Source organism: Euprymna scolopes, chromosome 27, assembly GCF_053919585.1.
Source record: "Euprymna scolopes isolate OS-2025 chromosome 27, ASM5391958v1, whole genome shotgun sequence".
NCBI classification, from domain to species: Eukaryota; Metazoa; Mollusca; class Cephalopoda; order Sepiida; family Sepiolidae; genus Euprymna; species Euprymna scolopes.
Genome location: NC_136508.1, coordinates 112,546,734 through 112,570,686, shown reverse-complemented (window position 1 = coordinate 112,570,686; position 23,953 = coordinate 112,546,734). Strand labels below are relative to the sequence as shown.

General features: G+C 27.5%; 1 long non-coding RNA gene and 1 other non-coding gene across 2 annotated transcripts; both read right to left on the bottom strand.

Annotated features, from left to right (window-relative positions):
• Window positions 1–489: 489 nt before the first annotated feature.
• Window positions 490–20,575, bottom strand: LOC145249069 (uncharacterized). Its single transcript, XR_013863466.1, has 3 exons — window positions 20,343–20,575; window positions 15,298–15,424; window positions 490–3,922 (listed from the first exon to the last, which is right to left on the bottom strand). It is a non-coding gene; the product is annotated as an uncharacterized LOC145249069 (long non-coding RNA).
• Window positions 14,126–14,257, bottom strand: LOC145249257 (U4 spliceosomal RNA). The gene has a single exon (XR_013863504.1). It is a non-coding gene; the product is annotated as a U4 spliceosomal RNA (small nuclear RNA).
• Window positions 20,576–23,953: the final 3,378 nt, after the last annotated feature.

Sequence of the window (23,953 nt, the reverse complement as noted above, 5' to 3'; positions counted from 1 at the left end):
AACCTGGTAATATTGCGAGAACAGTTAAACGTGGTAGCACAGCTCCAAAAGATTAAAGATTATACTTAGAATGGGGAGTCCTCAAACCTTACTAGCAAATGCGGGAAGAAGGCAAAGGAGACCTTACCCTGGTAGAACAGATACCGAAATTAGCATTCGTGGAGGGACCCTTTGATGCACTTGGCAAGCTTAAATATTTACTAAAACGTGTTTGTTTTACCAAAAGACAATAACTCTCACTTTAATATCAACACTATCACTTAAATATCAACATTAAATATATGTTAATTGATATATTGATATCAGCACTATCAATATTAAATATAATTTAATTAATATTAATGATAATTACATAGTTACTTCATTCGGTGAATTTAATGCATTTATTTTTATTAATTAAAAGTTCATGAATAACAAAGAAAATTATATTTTCTTTTTATTGAATTTAATGAGAAAAACATGCAAAAATGAAAGAAAAAGTTACCTTCTTGAAAATCATGTTGTTTCCATCGAATATGTAATCGTGTGAATAACTAATATCTAATAACAACATATAAAAACAATTTGTCTTCAACAATTTTGCTACAGTTTTCACTTGTAAAGAATTGGTCTTTATATAAAGTTTTTTTTTTACCTGATGAATAATTTTAAGAATTGTATCCAATAACTACATATAATAACAAGTTGTCTTTACCAACTTTTCCAGTTTGGTCTTGCAAACATTTGGTCTTTATATAAAGTTATTCTTTCTGGTGAATAATATAAAGAATCGTAATATCACGAGTGCGACACATTTGAGACGGATATTGCTAATCAATCCAAACAATACTAAGATTTACTTTTTTCTCATGAGCCGCAATAATAGTTGTGTTAATCAACAACTGGTGTTTTATGCCAAAACACTGGAAGAACATCTGTGTGCTAGTGAGATTTATGTGTTTCACTTATTTTTGTTCTAGGGTTAATTTAATATCACGTAAAATTTAAAGCATCGTAGTAGACACGAGTTGAGCACATTATCATATGTATATTGTGGTTTCTTTATGACATCACGGAATGTTATTGTTCAATTAGTGTTTTTTATATAATTTTTAAGCTTTTTTTAATAACATCTTTAAACAGGTTTATTTTATTACAAATCATTCTAGTATATCCAAGTGGGACACAATATCACATGACTTTAATGATTCAAAACATCGTCAAAGAAACAAGGATTTTACTGTGTTCTTTTCATATTTATCAGTAAACTTGATTTATGAAAGGACTATGTGCATATTACATTATGCAAGAAATTTGATTATTGGTTAATAAGATGACTTTCCCTTTTTATTATTTACCTTTCAAGCATGTTTTTTCTAATACTTTCGTATTCTTAAAGTTCTCATATTAATCACTTTGATCTTTCAGACAGTCACACACTTCACAGGAAATGTTAATAAGTCTGATTTTTATCAGGAAAGTGAGTTCTCATATTTAACTTTGATCTTTCAGACAGTCACACACTTCACAGGAAATGTTAATAAGTCTGATTTTTATCAGGAAAGTGAGTTCTCATATTTAACTTTGATCTTTCAGACAGTCACACACTTCACAGGAAATGTTAATAAGTCTTATTTTTATCAGGAAGAGTGAGTTCTCATATTTAACTTTGATTTTTCAGGACAATATCTATAGACTTTACAAGAATGTGGCTTTTTTAATTATTTTACTTCAGTTAGTTTTAAGAAATAAAAGGGGCTTCATTCTGGAGAAAACACTTGATTTCATTTTCATTTTAATCTATAATCGATGGGTTCTTTTAAGAAAAGAACGTGTTCCATTTATGGCTGCTATTTATTAGGCCAAGTGCTTCTGTCACAACCGGTATAATGTTTATTTATTTCAGAGATCATGTCGTTTTTAGATCATTCTTATGCCCTGATATTTTTATCTTTTACTGTTCAGCTCTATTAAGGCCAAAACCATTTAGGACAGTTGCCGGTAAGTTTATTGATTTCATAAACTATACCTTTTAAAGACATTTTAGGTCCTGATATGTTGATATCTTTTCCTGCTCAGTTGTATTAAGGCCAAAGTTACTGTGGCTTGATGGCCTTGTCTTTTATGTATTTACTGCGTATATGTCTTTGTCATAGAACACTCACATGGTTACTTTTTCATTCGATGTTATCAGTGCTGTTTCATGTTACCAGGTGTTTGATGATCTGTCAAGTTGCATGTCTAAACAAATCTTCCTATCGAGGTATGTAATAATTTGTTGTGGCGGACAGTAAGAAATCTATAAGTCAATAGGATTGGGTATTCAGATATTGACTGTGAGTTTTTATATGTTTCATTAAAGTTGATATTTTAGAGCACTTATATCCACAAATATTACAAGAATGTGGTTTTTCTCCAGTATGAGTTCTAACATGACGTGTTAAGGTTGATTTTCGAGAACAAGAATATCCACACACTTCACAAGAATGCGGTTTTTCTCCAGTATGAGTTCTCATATGTGTATTTAACGATGATTTTTGAGAGAAAGAATACTCACACAATTGACAGGAATATGGCTTTTCCCCAGTGTGAGTTCTCATATGAATCCCTAAATATGATTTACGAGAAAAAGCATATCCACACACTTGACAAGAATGTGACTTTTCACCAGTATGAGTTCTAATATGGCGCATTAAACTTGATTTATCAGCACAAGAATATCCACACATTGTACAAGAATACGGCTTTTCGCCAGTGTGAGTTCTCATATGTATTACTAACGATGATTTTACAGAACAAGAATATCCACAAACTTCACAAGAATGTGGCTTTTCTCCAGTGTGAGTATTCATATGTCGCAGTAAATGTGATTTTTCAGAACAAGAATATTCACACACATCACAACATGGTGGCTTTTCTCCAGTGTGAGTGCTCATATGTCTCATTAATGAACTGTTTTCAGAACAAGAATATCCACACATTTTACATGAATTGGACTTTTTCCCTGTGTGAGTTCTTACATGTTTCACTAATGTTGAACGTTCAGAACATGAATATTCACACATCTGACAAGAATATGGCTTTTCCCCAGTGTGCGTTCTCATGTGAATAGTTAAAGCGGATTTTCGAGAACAGGAATGTCCACACACTTCACAAGAATGTGGCTTTTCCCTAGTGTGAGTTCTCATATGTGTCACTAACGATGATTTTACAGAACAAGAATATTCACACACTTTACAAGAATATGGCTTTTCCCCAGTGTGTGTTCGCATATGTTTCACTAATGATGATTTTACAGAACAGGAATGTCCACACACTTCACAAGAATACGGCTTTTCCCCGGTGTGAGTTTTCATATGTGTCACTAATGTTGATTTTTTAGAAAAAGAATATCCACACACTTCACAAGCATGTGGTTTTTCTCCAGTATGAATTTTCATATGTCTCATTAAATTTGATTTTGTAGAACAAGAATATCCACACACATCACAAGCATGTGGCTTATTCCTACTGTCCGTTCTCATATTGGTCACTGACATTTACTTATGAATAACAAGAATATCCACACACTTTACTAGGATGTAGGTACTTTATGTAAATTTTCTTAATAATTCGTTAAAGCTGAGGCATTATACAGATGCCAAACACCTATCACTATTTCATATGTTTCAACCGAAATATTTTTTAAAATTCTATTTGAAAGTATACAGCTTTTATAAGGTGTTTCTTTTATACAATATAGTTTTATAGCAAGTTTTTGATATTTATTTATATTACCTTCAAGTCGTGGTAAGTTTCATCATGTCATTGTTTTCAAAAATTCCTTTAATAGTAATGTCCAATATAATAAATTTGTCACAGATGTTGCTGTAGTGTTTACAGCGTGATGTTTATAGATCATGATACTCCATTAAAATTGAATAATAGGTTCAATCAAGAATATCTGGAAAATAAAATGAAATTCAATATATTTAGTATTTGCATTCATGAGTTTGTTTATTGTTGTCAATATTATTGAATATATCTCAATACATGTAGATTAAATTAATCTAAAAAATAATATAACATGAAGAAATGACCGGATAATTTTCAAATTGGAACAGAATAAGTCAATACAACTGTTTCTCAAGCTATAGTCTAATTGAAACTATATCCAGCGTTTTGGTGTATTTCATCTTAGTCAGAATATATATATATATATATATATATATATATATATATATGAGAGTAGGAAAAGATATATGGTTAAGCTGAAACATGGAAAAGTACAAAACTAGTTGTTTAAACTGGAAAAGAAAAGGGCAAGATATTCTAGTAAAATTATAATCAATTTATATCTGTAAATATTGCAGCATTAAGAATTGATTATATAATGTTATAAATTATATTTAAAAATTTCTTAATGTTGCAATATTTTAAGTTATAAATTCATTATATTTTACTAGTCCTTAACTTTTCGATGTTTAAGCTTAACCATATTATTTTCATGCTTGCATTTTTTCTATAATCGATGATTTTTCTAGGTTTCCAATAAATTCACTTGTTCTTTGTTAAATTTCAGTCTTATTTTGTCCCATAAACACATATGCAATAGCAATGTACAGAACTCGTCTGCTTTCAATAAAATACCCCCAATTATCTCCTTTTCATGATTTCATTCTGTCTTTTTCACGAGTTACCTCTCTTTTCGCGAGTGTAATCGCTGAAGCAAAGATGTTGCTATAGAAACCAGTCATAAAAAGCGTCGCTCACCTCCGTACATATTTTTACGATTTTGAACACCAGACAATTTATTATAACTTGTTTTTCTGAACGAAAATTTGAATTTTTTTCACAATATAGTTGAGAAAGTGAACAATAAACTGTAATAATTGTTTGAAATTTGGTCGAAAAATGAGTGAGCAGTATATATACTACCATGGATACCCATTGTTGCCAGGGTCGACATGAAGTTCGGTTTGGCCACACCTTCTATACTAAGAATATTGATCAGTTTTTCATTATTATATGTCAACTCCATCGTTACCGCAACAAAAATGTCAAAAATAAAAGACCGAATAAATACACAAAAATGTAATCCCCCCACCGGAAAAAGCAGAGGTACGAGACAAACTCTCCACCAGATATTTCGGCAGAAGGGATACAAAGAGAAGCTATTCTCCGGATATTGAGCACCTTTTTCTGACTATATTCCAGCTTAAGCAGAATTTCTTTTATCCTCCTTCAGCCTAGAATCATTTGTTATTACACTTTGTTGCAACGAAAACAAATGGTAAATAATTCAGTTGTAAAAATATCAAAATAGAATTTGTGTAAACTGAAATACACATTTTTATGTTATAAAAATGATGAGTTATGACTTATTTTGTTATTAAAAGAAAAAAAATTAGTTACGATGTCAAAAAAAATTTGAAGAAAACAAAACTCGTAAAAAACGCAAATGATTTTATTTTCATTTTTGTTTTAAATAAAGAACCATACTGAATTGGATTGTTTGTTTATTTTATAATATAAAATCCACTGGAGCAAAACGTTAATTGCGAAATCACGGAAATTATTTTATTTGAACTGTTTCCCAAAATAATGCTTGAAAGTCTGTGTGAATTATTTTTGGTAAAAATAAATAAAATTAAATATGTTATCAATATAAATAAAATTTAAATAATAAACTTAAATAGAACACTTAAATAATTGTCTCACTATAAACAATCACTAACACACCATCTAATTTATTTAATAAATAACTTTTCCTTAATGTAATATGCAAATGACGTCATATCTCAATCGTCTATTTTACACGAATCATACTATGGACTTTTTGTATATATTAAGCAAAATGTGAACAAACAAACAAACAAGCAGACAGACAGAATTTATATATATATATATATCTTAAAGTAATAAGAGTAATTTGATATATGTGTGTGTGTATCATAATGTAAGAATGTAAGTAAATTTTAAAAATGCCATCAAGAACGTATTTATTGCATACACGTTTTGTCTCCTTTAAACATACATAATATTGATATATGAATATGCAAAATTATAAAAAATATTGAAAACTTTCGTCCGTGTTAGTTTTGTGTTCCACCCACATTAATTTGGTTGTACAGTGATAGTTTATACATTTTTATTTTCTAATTATTTATGTTTTATTTTTATTTTCTTAATCCTATTAGTTTATCTTGGGTTTGTTTGAGTAAATATAGACGTTTATTTATCTGAATATAAATAGGACAATAATTTGGTTGTTATACTTACAATGATATTCTATACATTATAATTTTTATTTTTTGATTCATCTTCATACGAAACAAAGCATATTACAACTTGGATGTTAAAAAGAATGATAAAATTGTTGGTTTATTCATGTGAATATAAATAGGACAATAATTTGGTTGGTATACTTACAATGATATTCTATGCATTATAATTTTTATTGTTTGATTCATCTTCACACGAAACAAGGCATATTACAACTTGGATGTTAATAAGAATGATAAAGTTGTTGGTTTATTCATGTGAATATAAATAGGACAATAATTTGGTTAATATACTTACAATGATATTCTATACATTATATTTTTTTTCTTATTTTTTGACTCATCTTCACACGAAACAAGGCATATTACAACTTGGATGTTAATAAGAATGATAAAGTTGTTGGTTTATTCATGTGAATATAAATAGGACAATAATTTGGTTAATATACTTACAATGATATTCTATACATTATATTTTTTTTCTTATTTTTTGACTCATCTTCACACGAAACAAGGCATATTACAACTTGGATGTTAATAAGAATGATAAAATTGTTGGTTTCCGTTACATTTGAACTTTTACATATCAGTACAATTAGGGAAGCAGGTAGCATGAAGACTAGCTGTTCTAAGGAAGAAGCTTTTAAAGTAAAATGTTTTGTTTTTTTAGGGACCTCAACAGTTAACGGATGAGATTTTGCTCTCAAGCAGGTTTGTCGTTATATGTACATCAAAGGAACACACATTACATTCCATTAAAAGTATTTATAAAAACAGTCACCAGGATACAACATTGCGACAAGATGACAGGAGTTAAAGCCGAATTGACAAAGTGGGACATAATTTCAGATTAGAGACCATTTTTTGGGCACTATACAAGAGAGAGACTTATGGTAAATGCACCAGCCCGGATATGAAAATGATAGCCCATGCGCGGGCGAATCATAAGTTGTATAGAGGAATATTTTTTATTTTATATCTTTTAAAATAAATTTAATAGATAAACAGTTTTGTTTTTTAATCCTAATATTTAATCTTTTTGGCTTTCCTTTGTTTTTTAAGGAGGGATAATAATTTGTGTGTTGTTTGCAGAGGGTGCATGCATTAATCATACATTCTATTTTGTGTGGTTTTAAATAAAAAAACACCTTCTCTTTCAATTTAAATTCTATGTTTTGTTGTTTTAAATAAAAAAATTCTCTCATTAATAATAAAATTTCAATTAAATCCTATTTTTTTTACAGTTTTTTAAAAAAAAAGCGCCCACCGCCTCTCATTAGTAATAATGTTATTATTTAGAAAGCTATTCTTATCACGAGAAGGTCCTGGCTTATTAATTTATACTTTCAACTAACAAATATAACAATAAAAGGAAGATTTTCTGTGTTATAACTTATTTACTTTTAAAAATAGTGCGTTACGTTATGTTAGAAGAAGAATAAATGGTTGATACAAAATGGTCCTTTGAAGTCCCGATAATTGTCCAAAAAATAGTAAAAAAAAAGAAAACTCATAGAAAATCAATAAGAGTCAGGATGACAGTTTTTGCAAAATTTTATGTCAAACAATTTTTACAATATCTCTTGGTTTCATTTTATTTATTTTGTTTTTGCTGTTTTTTAATTATGAAGTGAAAGTACGGAATAGTTAACAGTATATGACATCTAATCCCCATCTAAAAAATCTAAGAAACCAAAAACTAATATAAATCCCCCGTCCCCTTCCCATGCAAAAAAAAATTTGAAACTGCGAACGATTACAATTATAATTGACTGCTAACTGGTCATAAAGTGACTGCTTATTTTATATTAAATTATTTAGGAAGGTGATCCCCACTCTAAAATAAGTATTATTAATGTATAATTTCTTTAGTGGGTATTTTCAAGACTGTATAAACGTAAGAGTTAAAAACAACCTCATTTTTTTTAGGGTTAAACTACGCTGGGTTAGATTGTAAAGACTTACGAATATTGTTTTCTACATTAAGTAATTGCTAATTGATGATAATTGATCAGTTTATGTAAACTTTATAAAAGAAAATGAGGCATATTTTAAAATATTACAAATTGGATGAAACATAAAAATTAAAACGGAATTCTCCAACGATATAATATTTTTTTTTAATCTTATAACAATGAAATACAAAAAAAAAACGTTTTCGTGATCAGATGTATTAACAAAAAGTTTCATTCGATCAACTTCAAATTAAAATATTATTTTCTCAGAAATCACACAAGTTTTACAAAAACTAATCATATTTTTAAGAAAAATCTAAATATCACATTGAATAAAATATTTTAAGATATTTTTTAAATCATATTATTATTATCATATTTTATTGGATTGCAAAAAGCAAATATAAATAAACTTATTTTAATGATTAAGATTATATTAAAAGTTATAGATTAGATTTTTTAGTGTAAAAAAGGGAAAATATATAAACTTACGTATATTTCCAGGAATTCAATACGAAAAAAAATCGGGATGCATTCGTTTTTCTTTTGTGTTAAAAACAACAACAAAAATTGTTTTGTTTTTAAGATTTCTTTAGTAAATTGAGGCAACGTTTGTTGTGTGTTCAATTCATCAAGAAATAAAATATATGAAAATATAAAAGAATTAAAAAGTAAAAGATGAAACACGCAATTAAATGTAAAATTATTTAAATAGAATACCAATTGCTAAAAGACAATAATTTTTGGTCATCGTAACACGGTGTAATCATTATTTCGTTCCTCGTGTAAAAATGTCCGTTTATTAGTTAAGTTTGCTGAATTGTTTTCGTATCAAGTTTAGATTGTATTTGTCAATATCTGGGGATTTCTTTATAAAATGTCTTTTCTTTTTTGTGTGTGTCTCATTTATTTACATAAAAAAGATACATGAAGCTTTAAAAAGCAGGTGTATTTATTTATTTTTTTTGAAGATTGATTATTTCATTATTAATTGGATCAGTTAAACTACTGTTAACAATCAAGATGAAAACTGTAGGCAGAATAATCTTTTTCTACTTTTCTACACAACTGGATATGTTTTTAGTGTTTATATTTAATGTAACATGTTTATTCAGCTCGAAAAACAGTGTTTATCGATGTATTGGAAAATTTAAAATGGCAGCCGACTTTCTCTTTGAGGCGGTAAGTTTGGGAAAAAGAGTTATAAATTAAAAAAACAGCCAAAATACTGTTAGAAACTCGCTCAATAGATGTTACCGTGACATAGGCCGACATATATTCAGCGGGTTTTTAACAGTATTTTGACTATTTTTTTTATTTATAACTCTTTTTCCCAAACTTACCGTCTCCGATAGAGAGTCGGCCGCCATTTTGAATTTTCCAATATATCGGTAAACACTTTATGTTGTTCGAGCTGAATAAACATGTTACATTAAATATAAACACTAAAAACATATCCAGTTGAGTAGAAAAGTAACTTATCTTGCCTTTGGTAACATTTATTTGTTCTATATTTGTTTTGTGACAACTTTTTCAAATCTATGTGTACAGCAAAACAAACCCGCCGTTTCGTTGTACAAAGAGCCTCGAACCATATACTCACTAGATGGTATCGAGCAGAAGTTTGTTTCCATGTTTCACAAACGTTAAATGGCTAAAATATAATCACGTAATTATTGAAAATGTGATCATGTGATTAAAATTTAATTTTTTTAACAACGGTATTTAACAAATTAAAAAAAAATTCACGATGAAGATTAAAAAATTATTAAATGTGTTTTATTTTATAATTGAAAATTAAAAATATTGAACAACAAAAATAAAATTTTCGGTACTTATGTATTATTTCATTGGAAGCCATTCTTAAGATGTGGAGGGTGTTTTGTAACTATTCTGTTCTTCCACCTTACAATTAAAAAAGAAAAAAAAAAGATATCGTAAAACTTTAATTAAACCTGGAAAACTATTTAAAAATAGCGCGGTACCAAAAATGCATAAGTACCAAATTTTGGTTTAATTTTAGAATAAGTATTTTTTTCGGATGCATATAATGACAGATAGTACTGCGCTATTTTTATATAGTTTTTTTTTTCAATTTAAATTCAAGTTTCACGATTGCCTCCTCATATTAAGAATGGTTTATCAAAACAATAACGTTATTATTTCAGCTTGGCACCAAAATACATCAGTACCCAAAATTTCATTTTTATTGCTCAATATTTTTTTTCATTTTAATTATAAAATAAAATGGGTAATTGTATAGTTTAATAAAAATATTAAAAATGAAAATATCGACAAAAAAAAGTTTATATTGTACGTATCCATTATGGAATGAAGTTCTCTAGAAAAAATTTACTTAATTTGATCAAGTAGTTTTATTTATTTATTTTATTTTACAGCGAAAAAAAAACAATTTGTTATGATAACAATCAAAAGGTAGTCATGTTTCGATTTTTAAGAAGAAAAGCTATTATTTAAGATGGGAAGGGAAGTGTCGGCACTTTAGACCGAGTTATCTCCCCGTGGCGTGTTCTAAAAATCGAAACACGGCTATCTTCAGTATCAATATAACCTTTTTCGATATTTTCGTTAAACCGTACAAATATCAATTAAACATATTAAATCATTTTAAAACTTCATCTTGGATTGTTTTTAATTTGTTAAAGAACATGATTGATTTAAATTAAATTTTAATCACATTTTCAATAATCATGTGATTATATTTTATCTTTAAGAGTCCCTTTTCGTGACTACTAGGTTCGAATAGGTAAAAAAAACCAAAAAAAAAACCAAAAAAAAACAACTTCATGAAGCATTTCTCTTACTGCTGTTTTCGGGTATACTTACAACGAATAAGCGCCCGAACCTCCCCATGTTAAAATGGTCCTCGGAATAAACATTCCTACCCTTCCCATATTAAGAATGGCTTTCGGATTAGACACCCACAACCTTGTCAGCATACCCGAAAACTGTCGTCAAGGTTGTCGATAATATAGCATATTTCTTGGCTTTAGTAGGACGGTTATTTTAGGCAAACCACGCTGATAATTGGTGTAAATGATATACAATATGTTTTTAAAAGTTATATTTGTGATGACAGAAGGAAAACAGGTTTATAAACAGCATGTATAATGCATACATATTAATATAATTTATTATTTTTATTGTAATAATAAAAAGGTACTTGTACAGTTTAGTCAAGACATTAAAAATTGAAAATATCTAAAAAAAAAAAAAGGTCATATTGCACGTATCGGTTATGGAATGAAGTTCTCTGAAAAAAAAATTCATTGAATTTCATCGAGTAGCTTCAATTTGTTATGATACCGAGCGTCCGAGCAAAGGTTCGATTTTTAGGAAGAAAAGCTAGAATTAAAGATGGAGAGGGAGTATCGGCGCTTTGCATGGAGTTATCTCCCCGTGGCGTGTTCAGCAAATTTCAAAATGACTGATTTCAACACACTCTCAAAGGAACGTGTTTTTCCGCTGTAATCTATGTAACTAATCGATCAAATTAATTTAAGTTTTTTTTTCAGAGATCTTCAGTCCAAAACAAATATGTAAATTTGACCTTTTTTTGATATTTTCATTTTTTAATGTCTTGACTAAACTGTACAAGTACCAAAACAAACGACCAACTTTTACTTTGCTAATGCTCTTTCAAAAACAAATCAAAATAATTTTTATGTGTAATTATTTTATTCACTAGATTAATGCATAAAGATTTTTGTAAAAAAACACAAAAACTTTATTCAATTTAATCTTTAGAAAATATCTAATATACCCTGTGGTGGCGATAATGTAGTATCCCTATTTTATCAAGAATGAAATAAAGAGATAAATGTATACTGTGGATTTAAATAAAAGAAGGAAAGTTTATTAACTTATTTACAGGGAGACAATGTGTAATGTTTATCGTGTTCAGTCCATGGAGGGTCTCTCTTCTCGTGTATCCAGTGACAAATGTTTGCAATTAAAGGGACATAACTCGCAGAAGAGTTACCTGCCCCTGAAACATTTGCATCAAGAAATTTAAGTATAACCACATGATTACATTATGAAACTTTACATTTATTTGTTATCAAACCCGATTCGGTTAAACTTACTATGAAACAATATATAAGGTAAATAAAAAAGCGTTTGAACAAGTTACACGGCGAGCAGTTGATTGTAAAGTATTGGTTTGTGTTCTTTTCTATTCTCAACCATATTAACACCCGGGAGCCGGTGCATTATTTTACAACATTAAACTCCTTCTCTATCAAAGACACGTAATGCATGCGAGGAGGGCACAACACAACTAGGTGTATAAGAATTTTTGACACAAAACTGCGAATAAAATTTTTTAAAAGCTCGTAATTTCTCCTTTTAAAGTGGGTTGTTTATTTTCTTTATGGAATATGCTTCCAAAATAAACTATTAAAGTTGTTAAAAAAATAATAGAAATATTATTTTTTTTATTTAAAAAAAACACTGTTTACTAAGTGCCGGCGCGCCTTCATGCAGCCATTTTTTTAAGTAATGAAATCAATTGAATTTTACGAGCGAATTTTTTTTTCAATTTAAAAACTTAAAACATCTATTGGTATTTTTTTAGATTAGGTCTACTAGGTGTGTCAGAAATTTCGTAAAAAATATTGAATAATTCTATCCCGTCTTTCAAAGCTTATAACTACTCGAAAAATGTAAATCAAGCCCTAATTTTTTTTTCAATTAAAGGAGCAAGGACCAAGGTTTAATTAAAAAAAAACAAAAGAAAAAACAAACGTGTTTAAAAAAAAAAAAAGGTTTTAAACTTCGGACTTTACAGGTAAATTTCTAAAGAACACTACTTTTTTGTTTTAAATTTGAATATATTATTTATTGATCTTTTACGTTCAATTTATGATATATAAAACTTTGGTGAGTAAATCATTTACTTTTTAATATACACTTGAAAATGGGGGGGCGTGAATTAAAAAAAAACGTTCGTCTAAAATATTATATTCGATTATTGGAAAGAGCATAAAATTTCACATTGACCCTGAAAATATTGTAAAAATTGAATTAATAAAAAAATTTTGATGGATTTTTAAAATTGAAAAATACTGCGCTCGTAAAATTCAATTAATTTCATTACTGTTTTTTAAAAAATAATAAAAAATTTTTATTACGTTTAAAACAACTTTAATAGTTTATTTTGGAAGTATAATCCATAAAGAAAATAAACAACCCACTTTTAAAAGAGAAATTACGCGTTTTTTTTTTATATTTTATTCGCAGTTTCGTGTTAGGGGTGTCAAAAATTCCTACAAAAATTCTGATACACCTATAGGTCCACCTCCACAATTATCTTATAAATGACAACTTTTATAGGTTTTCGACTATGCTGAATATCGCATTGAAATTTTGCAGAAATAAGTAGTTATCGAGGTATAAAAAGTTGTATTATGCATTGTATTCTTTGGCGGCCATCTTTTTATGCACGTGCAGTGTTAATCATAGATGAGTAGATTTATTTATGGCGCGCACGCGTAAAAATATGGCCGCCAAAGATTACTATGCATAACACAACTTTTTATATCTCGATAACTACTTATTTCTGCAAATTTTCAATTCGATTTTCGTATTCAGCATAGTCGAAAACTATAACAGTCATCATTTAAAAGAAAACTGTGGAGATGAACCTAATCTGAAAATTAACCAAAACATAAAATGGAGTTTAAAAAAAAAACATATACAAAAGATAAAATGGGGGAAAAATTATATTAAATGAAAAAGGGTACAATAAAAACGACATAAAACGAAAAAAATAAAATGACAAAAAAAAAAGACAAAATGTAACTACACATGAAAAAAGAATAACATCGAAATGTAAGCCTAGTACTCCCGAAGAAGGAGGTAAGGCATGGGATGTAAATATTTTCTGTTTTTAGTTTCGATTTTACACCTCCTTAGAGGTGCCCAGAAATTGCGGTTGGCACTGGGTGCCATCGCGGAGTATTGGGAATAGTTTTCAACTAGCAATAACAACGCCTCGGAAAATCCTCATTGGCTATTGTATCGCCTCTGCGCAACGACACCGAAATGATCGTCTCCAACGAAATACATAGCACAGACGCATTACAACCTTAGCGATCCCAAGTTTTCCTTTTCATGTATTAATTAAATCAGCGTATTATACAAAACTATTTTAAGCTAATATTATCAATCAGAAGAGTATCATGCATCATTTAATAAAGATAATTTATTCATTTATGCATGTAAAATAGTTTAAAACAACCTTTGTTTATAGAAAGTGCACAATTAAATACAGTTGTCTGCCCTTGACGGCCTTCACGTCTAAGAGTTATGAACACGCGAATCTACGTGTGGCACATTTACAGTAGGTGCTTTCTGTGTGATACCTTTTTGATATCAGTCCGTCAACACTTTTTGATATTTTGCCCCCAATAATATATAAGTGTATATACATTTATAAATAAAAAAAATATTTTCATAATTTTTTTCCAATAATATATATATACATTTATAAATAAAAAATATTTACATAATTTTTTATGCATTTATAAATAATTTCCAATAATATATATATATATATATATATATATATATATATATATATATATATATATACATTTATATATAGAAAAAATATTTACATAATTTTTTTATAAAAAAAAAAAACGATTTGATTCGGAAATCTTAAGTAGGACTTCCCACAATGTGTTTGCGCCGGCTAGGAATTTTATCCTGGCCCCCAAAATCAACAAATAAAATAAATAAATTAATAAAAGGATTAAAAAAATAAAAATTGAGCAAATCGATATTATTCAATTAGAAGTGGATAAAGAATCAAATATTATATTAATACAGTGAATTGAAATAGATCATGATATTATTACTTAATCAAAATGTAATGTTTATTGATGGCAAGGTAAAATTTGTTCTTTTATATTTTAATTTTTTGGTAACTTTTATTCTGATTCATTATTTTGCGTTTACGATAAGAATTACCTCACATATAACAACATTTATTATTAATAAAAATAACTTGCTTACGAGTTCCCCAGGCAACGCAGGGTACCCCTGCTAGTAAAAAAAATTAAAATCTAACAAACCTGTGACAAGAACTTGGAGGCGTTTCCAAGGTACACGTTCTCTGGCGCCGTGTCCTTCTTTTTTCCGATTGAGCTTTTTCGAGTACAGCCAATGCTGAGTGGATGTATGGAAGCCGATACCTTTTTTCTAAAAAATAAATACACAAGTAAAATACTTTATAAGTGCAATTTCTAAGATATGTTAATATATGTTATATGCACTTAGATAAATCACTGCATAGAAGATACTGCCAAGTCAGCTGCAACAAAAGTAAGGATTAGTAGAAAAAATAGATAAATATCTACATAAATAATAAACACATAAATAAACAATAACAAAATATAAAATAAAATAATCTAATAAATAAATCGTATTAATCAGAATATTAAAATATAAAATAAAATAATAAATAATAAATGGTATTAATCAGAATATTAAAAATGTAATTTAAAGAGCTCGGCGCCAAGTATTGATCTAAAAATGTAATTGATGCAACAAGTTGATTAAAAATATGATTGATATGTGTTTCTAAATATACATAATAGTTAGTAAGTATGTTAAAAATTACATTATAGTTATAATAACTTATATCTATGTTAAATCCAATATGTCTGACCACACATTATTTAATATATATACTCATTATGTCCACGTTCATAACTTCATTTCCGAAATATTAATCAAATTTTAATTAAAATATTAAATAAAATAAATTATAAATAGGATGTAATTAAGTTCACCGTAGAGGGAATTTAAGAATAAGGATAAACATGGTTGGATATAGTCTAGAATTATTAGATCTAAACAATATTTATAAATCTCATTAACTTGAATTAAAATTAATACTAGGTTTAACTTTGATATACATTTATTTGATTATAATTATAATAACATGTCATCAGATGTAGGAACTTTGTATTATAATCATTGGTGTATTAGAAGACATATAATTATAACAAAAATCACACTTAAATAAGGAATTAGTTTCTCAAAACGTTTATTAAAAATTGAGGTTCGTATGTAGAACGGAGTTAAATTGGGGAAATGTAAAAATTAAATCATTTTTTCTATATAAAGTATTGAAGGTGCTGATATTGATTATAATATGATAAAATAGTTAAATAAATAACAAATTAGAGTAATTGGAAGTAACTAATTTACAATTCTACATTAGCAGATATTAAGTTAAAATTTAATAACCCATGATTATCGATTGAAATAATCCATTATAATATCATTTTGTATCGATAAAATTAGCAAATTAATTTATAACAAAAAAAAATAATTAAAGTCGATTTAATTTCTAATAAATAATAATGAATGAAAAACAGTATAACTATATTAAAATGTAAATTTTAATTATTAATGAATGAAAAACAGTATAACTATATTAAAATGTAAATTTTAATTATTAGCATATATATATATATATATATGCTAATAATTAAAATTTACATTTTAATATAGTTATACTGTTTTTATGCTAATAATTAAAATTTACATTTTAATATAGTTATACTGTTTTTCATTCATTATTATTTATTAGAAATTAAATCTATATATATAGACGTTGGTGTAAATAAATAAAAATAAATAAATTTAATCTTAGAGGCTTTTATCTAAGGGAAGTAACTCGACTTGCATTTTATTAAATTAATTGAAGGGAGATGATGTAACGATTTGAAACGATTGAAAATAATTTTCTAATTATTCTAAACTTTACATGAGTTCTGAAATAATTTTAATTTTATTTCGGATAATTGTGTAGTCATGAGATTTAGCTGTTTTTAATAAAGCGTTTTTTTTTTCGCAGCTTAAATTAGTTTCGTATATATTAAAAGATAGGATAGTTTATAACGTGGTTGATATTATTTTCAAAATTATGTATACACAACTTAGAATCATTGAATTTACTAATTATTAAATAGAACTTTTTGTAATGATGAGACCACAAATTAATTTGGTAATACGAAAAGGTGGCTTTCCTTTTTCCTTTTTTGTAGCTAAGTTAAGGTTTCGTACACATATTTAGTAGTTTATAATTTAGTTGACATAGTTTTGTTGATATAATTTCCATAAGTATGTATGCATAACTTAGAAATAATAAATGTACTAATTATAAAAAAAGAAATTTTAGGTAGTAGATTCATAGATTGAGATTGTTAGTAAGTATTGTTGGGTTTTCCTTTTTTCTGTAACTTAGTTTAAGTTTCGTACATTAGGACATGTATATTGATCTGTAATTTATGACGTATATTTTGGTGAAATTATTCTCGTAAGCAGGTAGACATAAATGAGAATTAAGAAAATGAATAATTTTAGTAATTATTAAATAGTATATTTTGTCAAATGATTCATAAATTAATTAAATGGTAAATACGAGGAGGCAGATTCAATGACTGTTTGATTAAAATCCAAAATGGCATACTTGAAAAATATAAAGGTAACTGCAGCTTCTCTTCCAATTTTCGGATTCTCACCATGTTGTATCACATTTTAATTCCTTTTGGTGGATGGATTGTTGCGATTTCTTCTGATGAGTTAAGGGCATAATAGATTCACTAATTGATATAATAATTAAGTGATTGATTTTGCGCTACGAAACAGATACTGTCAAGAACTGTACAAATCAATTGATGTAAAGGAATAAAATACAAAATTGTCAACATAATGTACTTTGGAACATAAAGTTTTTGTCATTTATTTTATATATATATATATATATATATATATACTTAATTTACTCACATAAAATTAATATACGAAAGTTTTTGTCATGTATTATATATATACACATATATATTATAATTATTATTATTGTCAACATCATGTACTTTGGAATATAAAGTTTTTGTCATTTATTCTCTCTCTCTCTAATATATATATATATATATATATATATATATATATATATATATATATATATATATTAGTAAATACTTGCTATCTATCCCAGCGTAGTTTATCTGCTAAAAATGTCAAAATCTATTTTAGCTTTTAAAAACATCAGCACTAAAGGAATTAAAAAAAATAATATTTTAGATTTTCGAGTAGGGGATCACTTTCCTATATAAATCCAACATAAAATGAGCATCTACTCCATTGCCAGTGGCAGTCAACCAGACATATAATCGGTCACAGTTTTCAATCTTTGCTACAATTACTGGGGAGGGGGGGGGCATATATGTTTTAGTTTTCTTACATTTTTTAAGGAGGGATATGAGTTCATGTGTTGTTAACTATTCTGTATCTAAACCTTCCAATTTAATAAATAAAAACATCGTAAAAATATTGTTGTTGGCTTTCTTACATTTTAATATTCAAATTCATATTTGATATAAAGAAAGTGTCATCTTATTTTTTGTTTGTTTTATATAAAAATGGGAATGGGGTATATTTTTTAAATTTCAATTTATAAATTCGAAGAGTGGGCTTTTTACTTATACATTATATTTTTTGTTCTGTTTTAAAATAATAAAAACCCACCTCTCTTCATTAATTACTAGCCTGCATGGCCAGCGTTTCCCAGGTGTGTCAAGGTGTGTTTTAAGCACAAAAAAAAGTGGTAGTAGGCAAGCTCAAACCCACGGTCCGTGAAGAAAAGAAAATGAAAGGAAATCTGACGTCTTATCACTACTCCATGACATGACCGGAAGTTCACAAAGTTAAAATTAGGAAAAATCAATCCAATTGATATGATGGCTCGCAAAAAATCGATCCCTCCATGTAGAAAACTGCCCAGTTGAGGGTGAAGGAATTAATGTTTTGGGTCCAATTTTTCGATATTTGTCATCCGAGACAACAAGCGTCACACTGATACTTATCTCGTGACAACTGTCGTCTCTGACAAAGGTTGTAGGCAAAATACAAACATACATACAGACATTTAAACAGACAGGTGAGATTTATATTACAGATAACATTATTATTTAGAAAGCTATTCTTAACATGGGGAAGGGAGTCCTTGCTAAATAATTTGTACATTCATCTAACAATTTAATAAATGAAAAGGTACATTTTGTAGTCAACATAAAAACGAAAAACTGGACAAAAAACAAAATCTATAGCAAATAGTTGTTATTAAAGGAAGCATGATTAACTCTTTTACCTTCTTGTGTGAGATTTTTTTGTTTTAACTTATTTTAAAGCGTTTATTTACTTTTAAAAATCTGTACCGAGTCTTATGTTAGAAGAAATAAAAATGGCTGTAATAGCAAAAATACTTAATTTTTATTTTATTTTATTTAGAGACTAAACAACGCTGGGTTACATTGTAAAGATTTACAAATATATTTTTCTACTGATAAATAATGATCATTTTATGCAAACTTTATAAAAGAAAGTGATCCCCATTCTAAAATTTTAAATATGGGATAAAACATACAAAATCAAACGAAACTCTCTAGCAACATAATAGGTAAGTGTAAACAGAAAAATAATTATTATGTAAAAATAATTAGGTACTTGGGCACTTAAATTACCCTGCTGAAATAACAACCTTATTATTCAGAAATCCATTCTTAACATGGAGAGAGGAAAGTGTTTTGCAACTCTTCTGTACTTCCACCTAACAATTTAATAAAATAAGATCCGGTAAAATTCGAATTTAACTTAAAAATCAGATTTTTAAAAATAGAACAGAAGCATAAGTGGATAATCATTTAACAATTAAATACAGGAAATTAGTTTTATTTATTTATTTTTAATTAAAAAAAAATATATTTTATTTTATTTATTTATTTTTATTTTTTTTTTTGTGACTAGTTTTCTTCGAATTGAATCATTGTGTTTACGGTTCTCGGAAATACCAAAAGTGTTTTCTTTCTAAGAATAGATTTTTAGTGTAAAAAAGAAAAAAAAAGAAAAAAAAACTTATCTTTTATCCCATGAATTAAAAATAAACCAAATAAATTTGAAATTCACATTTTATATCCACGTCTGTTATAAATTATATAGAATCAATATTTTTATTGCAAAAAAAATAAATAAATAAATAAAAATAATAATAATTTAATATTTAAGGTTATTAAAAAAATTCGGATTAGAAATGTAAACAAAAACTTACCTTTCATTCCAGTTCCAATACGAAAAAAAAAATCGGGTTGAATTCTTTGTTCTTTTGTGTTCAAAACAGAAAATTTGTTAGAATTTCTTTAGTAACTTGATACAACTTTTGTTTTATGTGTTCAATTCATTAAGAAATAAAATATATGAAAATATAAAAGAATCAAAATAAAAAGATGAAAAACACGATTTAAACGTGAAATTATTTAAAAAGAAAATCAACTGCTAAAGAACAAAGAAGTTAAGGTCATCGTAATAAAACGGTGTAATCATTATTTTGTTCCTCGTGTAAAAACGTCTGTTTATTATTAAAGCGTATCGATTTGTTTTCCTATGAAGTTCGGTTTATATTTGTCAATGTTTACAGCTTGTTTTCGATATCTTTTGTAAATTTCTCTTTTGTATGTCTATTTCATTAAAAATTAAAATATATGAAAACATAAAAATTAAAATATATGAACACATAAAAATCAGAAAAACTGAACATTTCATTATTATTCTAATTAGTCAAACTACCGTTAACATCCAAAATGAGAATAGTAATCTAAATAATTCGGATCAAGTAAAGAAAAGATACCCCGTATCAGACGACGCCGCCTGGCGGTGCCAGGCGCACAATTCAACTAATACCGGTGATTCGACCTTGACATTGGCACAAGCACACGGCGTCGGTTGTTTGTAAACACGTCAAATAGCAAACATGCTCGAATATTCGCCAGCATTTTTTTTTTTTAATATATTTACAAACTTTTGAATATAAACCTTAGAATAATAATTATGTTTAGCGGATTTTTGTGCTAAAGATTGATTTTTATGTAATGTGCTTTATAATTCTTTTTTTTTTCTGTGTGTGTTTTTTAATACAATTCAGTATTTATTTAATTATTCTTTCTTTAAAACATTAACTTTACCGACAATTAATATATTTTTTTAAATAATATTTTTAAATATTGAATTTTGATTTAATCTCATGATACCATCACGTGATCAATTTATTAAATGACAAAAAAAAAAATCCAAAAGTCGAAGAAGCCAAAATTTTACGAGGTATTAAAAGAAATTAATATTTGGACCATTTTGTTTTAAATACTGTAACAAATGGATAAAGCCATTTTCAAAGATGTTGTGTGATTTCTAGAGACCATCTATCCATAATTAAATAGATGAAACAGCATTTCCTACTTGCAAATGAAATGAATTGTGAATTCTGTAATGTCCGTATGAATTGGACGAAACATTCAATGACATTGGATAAATATGTTTGGAAATGCCAAAATAAAATGTGTCAAAAATATAAAAACAGAACATCTATACGATGCAAGTCATTTTTTTTAAATTCCAAGTTATCCTTACAGTCATGGATATTAGCAATATATATATGGAGTCAAAGAATAAGCCCCCAAAAAATGCCATGATGCAACTGAATATTTCGAAACCGACGGCCAATTGCTGCATTTCGAGAAATATGTGTGAAATATTTTATCGATAATCCCATATTATTTACTTGATCCAAATAAAAGTTATAAAAAGATATGTGAATAAAATAATTTTTTTTTATCTCGATTGTTTATACTTGTGATTTTTTTATGCATAAAAAATTGCCTCGGCCTAAAAGGATTTCTCCTTCACTGACCACCGACATACATCGCACTGTAAATAAATATCGAATTGTATTAAAAACGCACAAAAAAAGAAATGGCCAAAACCGTATAGAATGAACCTTTTTTTATAAGTTTTATCCAAACAGTCTTTATTCGAACTTAATGAACTGTTTTTGTTTTTTTCTTTTTTTTATTATTTATTAACTGTTTTATTCTTTTTTTATCACACAAAAATAGAACTTTTATAATGAAATATATATTATGGACTGTTTTTCAAACATCGAAATTTTAAAATTAAAGTTTTATTTAAAACAAAAAAAAAAGACGAGGGTTTTTTTCTTTTCGAGATATTTTTTTTCACCATTTATTACTTTGAAATTTTATTCAACAATGAAATGATAAAAAAAAACTTTTCGTTAAATATATTTTTAAAAAATTATTATAAAATATCTATAAAGTCTATTTTTATGTCTGTAAAAGTTAGTTGAAAGTTCAAATAAAGTTTATAATTTAATTGAAAAAAAACACCTCGTCTTTTTTTTTTAAATAAAACTAACTTTAATTTTAAAATTTCGAAACGGTCCATAATATATATGTCATTATAAAAGTTCTATTTTTGTTTGATAAAAAGAATAAAATAGTTATTAAAAAGTTCTGTAAATATATTAAACACGCATTCAGAGACACCCATTTATTGAAATATCTTTTATTTTAAAAAAAATCTTGCTCGCGAATATTCGTAAAAATGTAATATTTAAAAATATTATTTTGAAAATATATTAATTGTCGCTGAAGTTAATGTTTTAAAGAATAAATATTGAATTGTCTTAAAAACGCACACAGAACCCCCAAAACACGGTACATAAAAATCAATCTTGGTCGCAAAAATCCGAAACAGAAAGAGGCACACGTTTATTTAAATATCTTTTATTTAAATACGTTCGTTTTGTTACTTATTTAAAAAAAAATGTTTTGTAAATATATACTTTTTCTTTTAAATCTTCAAAGGTTTTGTAAATATATTTTTTAAAAATGCTGGTGAATATTCGAGCATGTTTGGCATTTGACGTGTTTAAAAACAACCGACGCCATGTGCTTGTGTCAATGTCAAGGTCGAATCACCGGTGTTAGTTGAATTGTGCGCCTGGCACCGCCAGGCGGCGTCGTCTGCTACGGGGTATCTATTCTTTACTTGATCCAATAATTCAATATATAATATAATATAATATAATCCTTATAATTTAAAAAAAAAACGCGAAGTTAGTAAAATTACAAGAATATATTTGGACCAAGAAAGCAAACTACAATAATTACATTATGAAACTTGAAACTGAATTCGGGTAAACTTAAGATTTCTGCCCAACAAATGTCGCAGTAACATTTATTGAGTGGTTTTCTACCAACATTTTGTTTTATTTCTTATTTTGAAGCGATTATTCAGCCTTCAAAGACATTGCGGTAAGCTTTTCTTGTTCTCCAACAGCGTTTAACATTAAATGTTTTTCGAACGGATTAAAGATTATACATTAACTAAAAACACTGCAAACGTATCCATTTACTAGGAAAGATACCCGCGCTTCGCACGGGACTTTGCTGCACATTCGCCCTACCCCGCCGATCCCCCCCCTCCCCCCAATGTAAACAAAATGTTTGTTTTTTTGGTGGGGGTGAACGTGTGGGTGCTCATTTTAGGTTAAATTATTATAGAGAAGTGATACCCCACTTTATTGAAACTAACATTAATTCAAAAATCCAGAGTCCTGAAGTTCATGCCATGCAAACGGTAAATTTGCGAAGGGTTTGATTATCAGATTTGGTGTCAGAAAAAAAATCGGTTTGTGTCAAAAAACGAAAATAATTTTTTTTTTTTTCTTTTTATCATAAAAATAATTATTTGTCCAATCACGAGAAGTGTGTGATGTATCCAAATTGATGAAATTAAGAAAGTGAAAGGAGGTGAAGCGCGGGAAGCGCGTTGTGCAAAAACAACGAGCATCTCACTCACGATTAA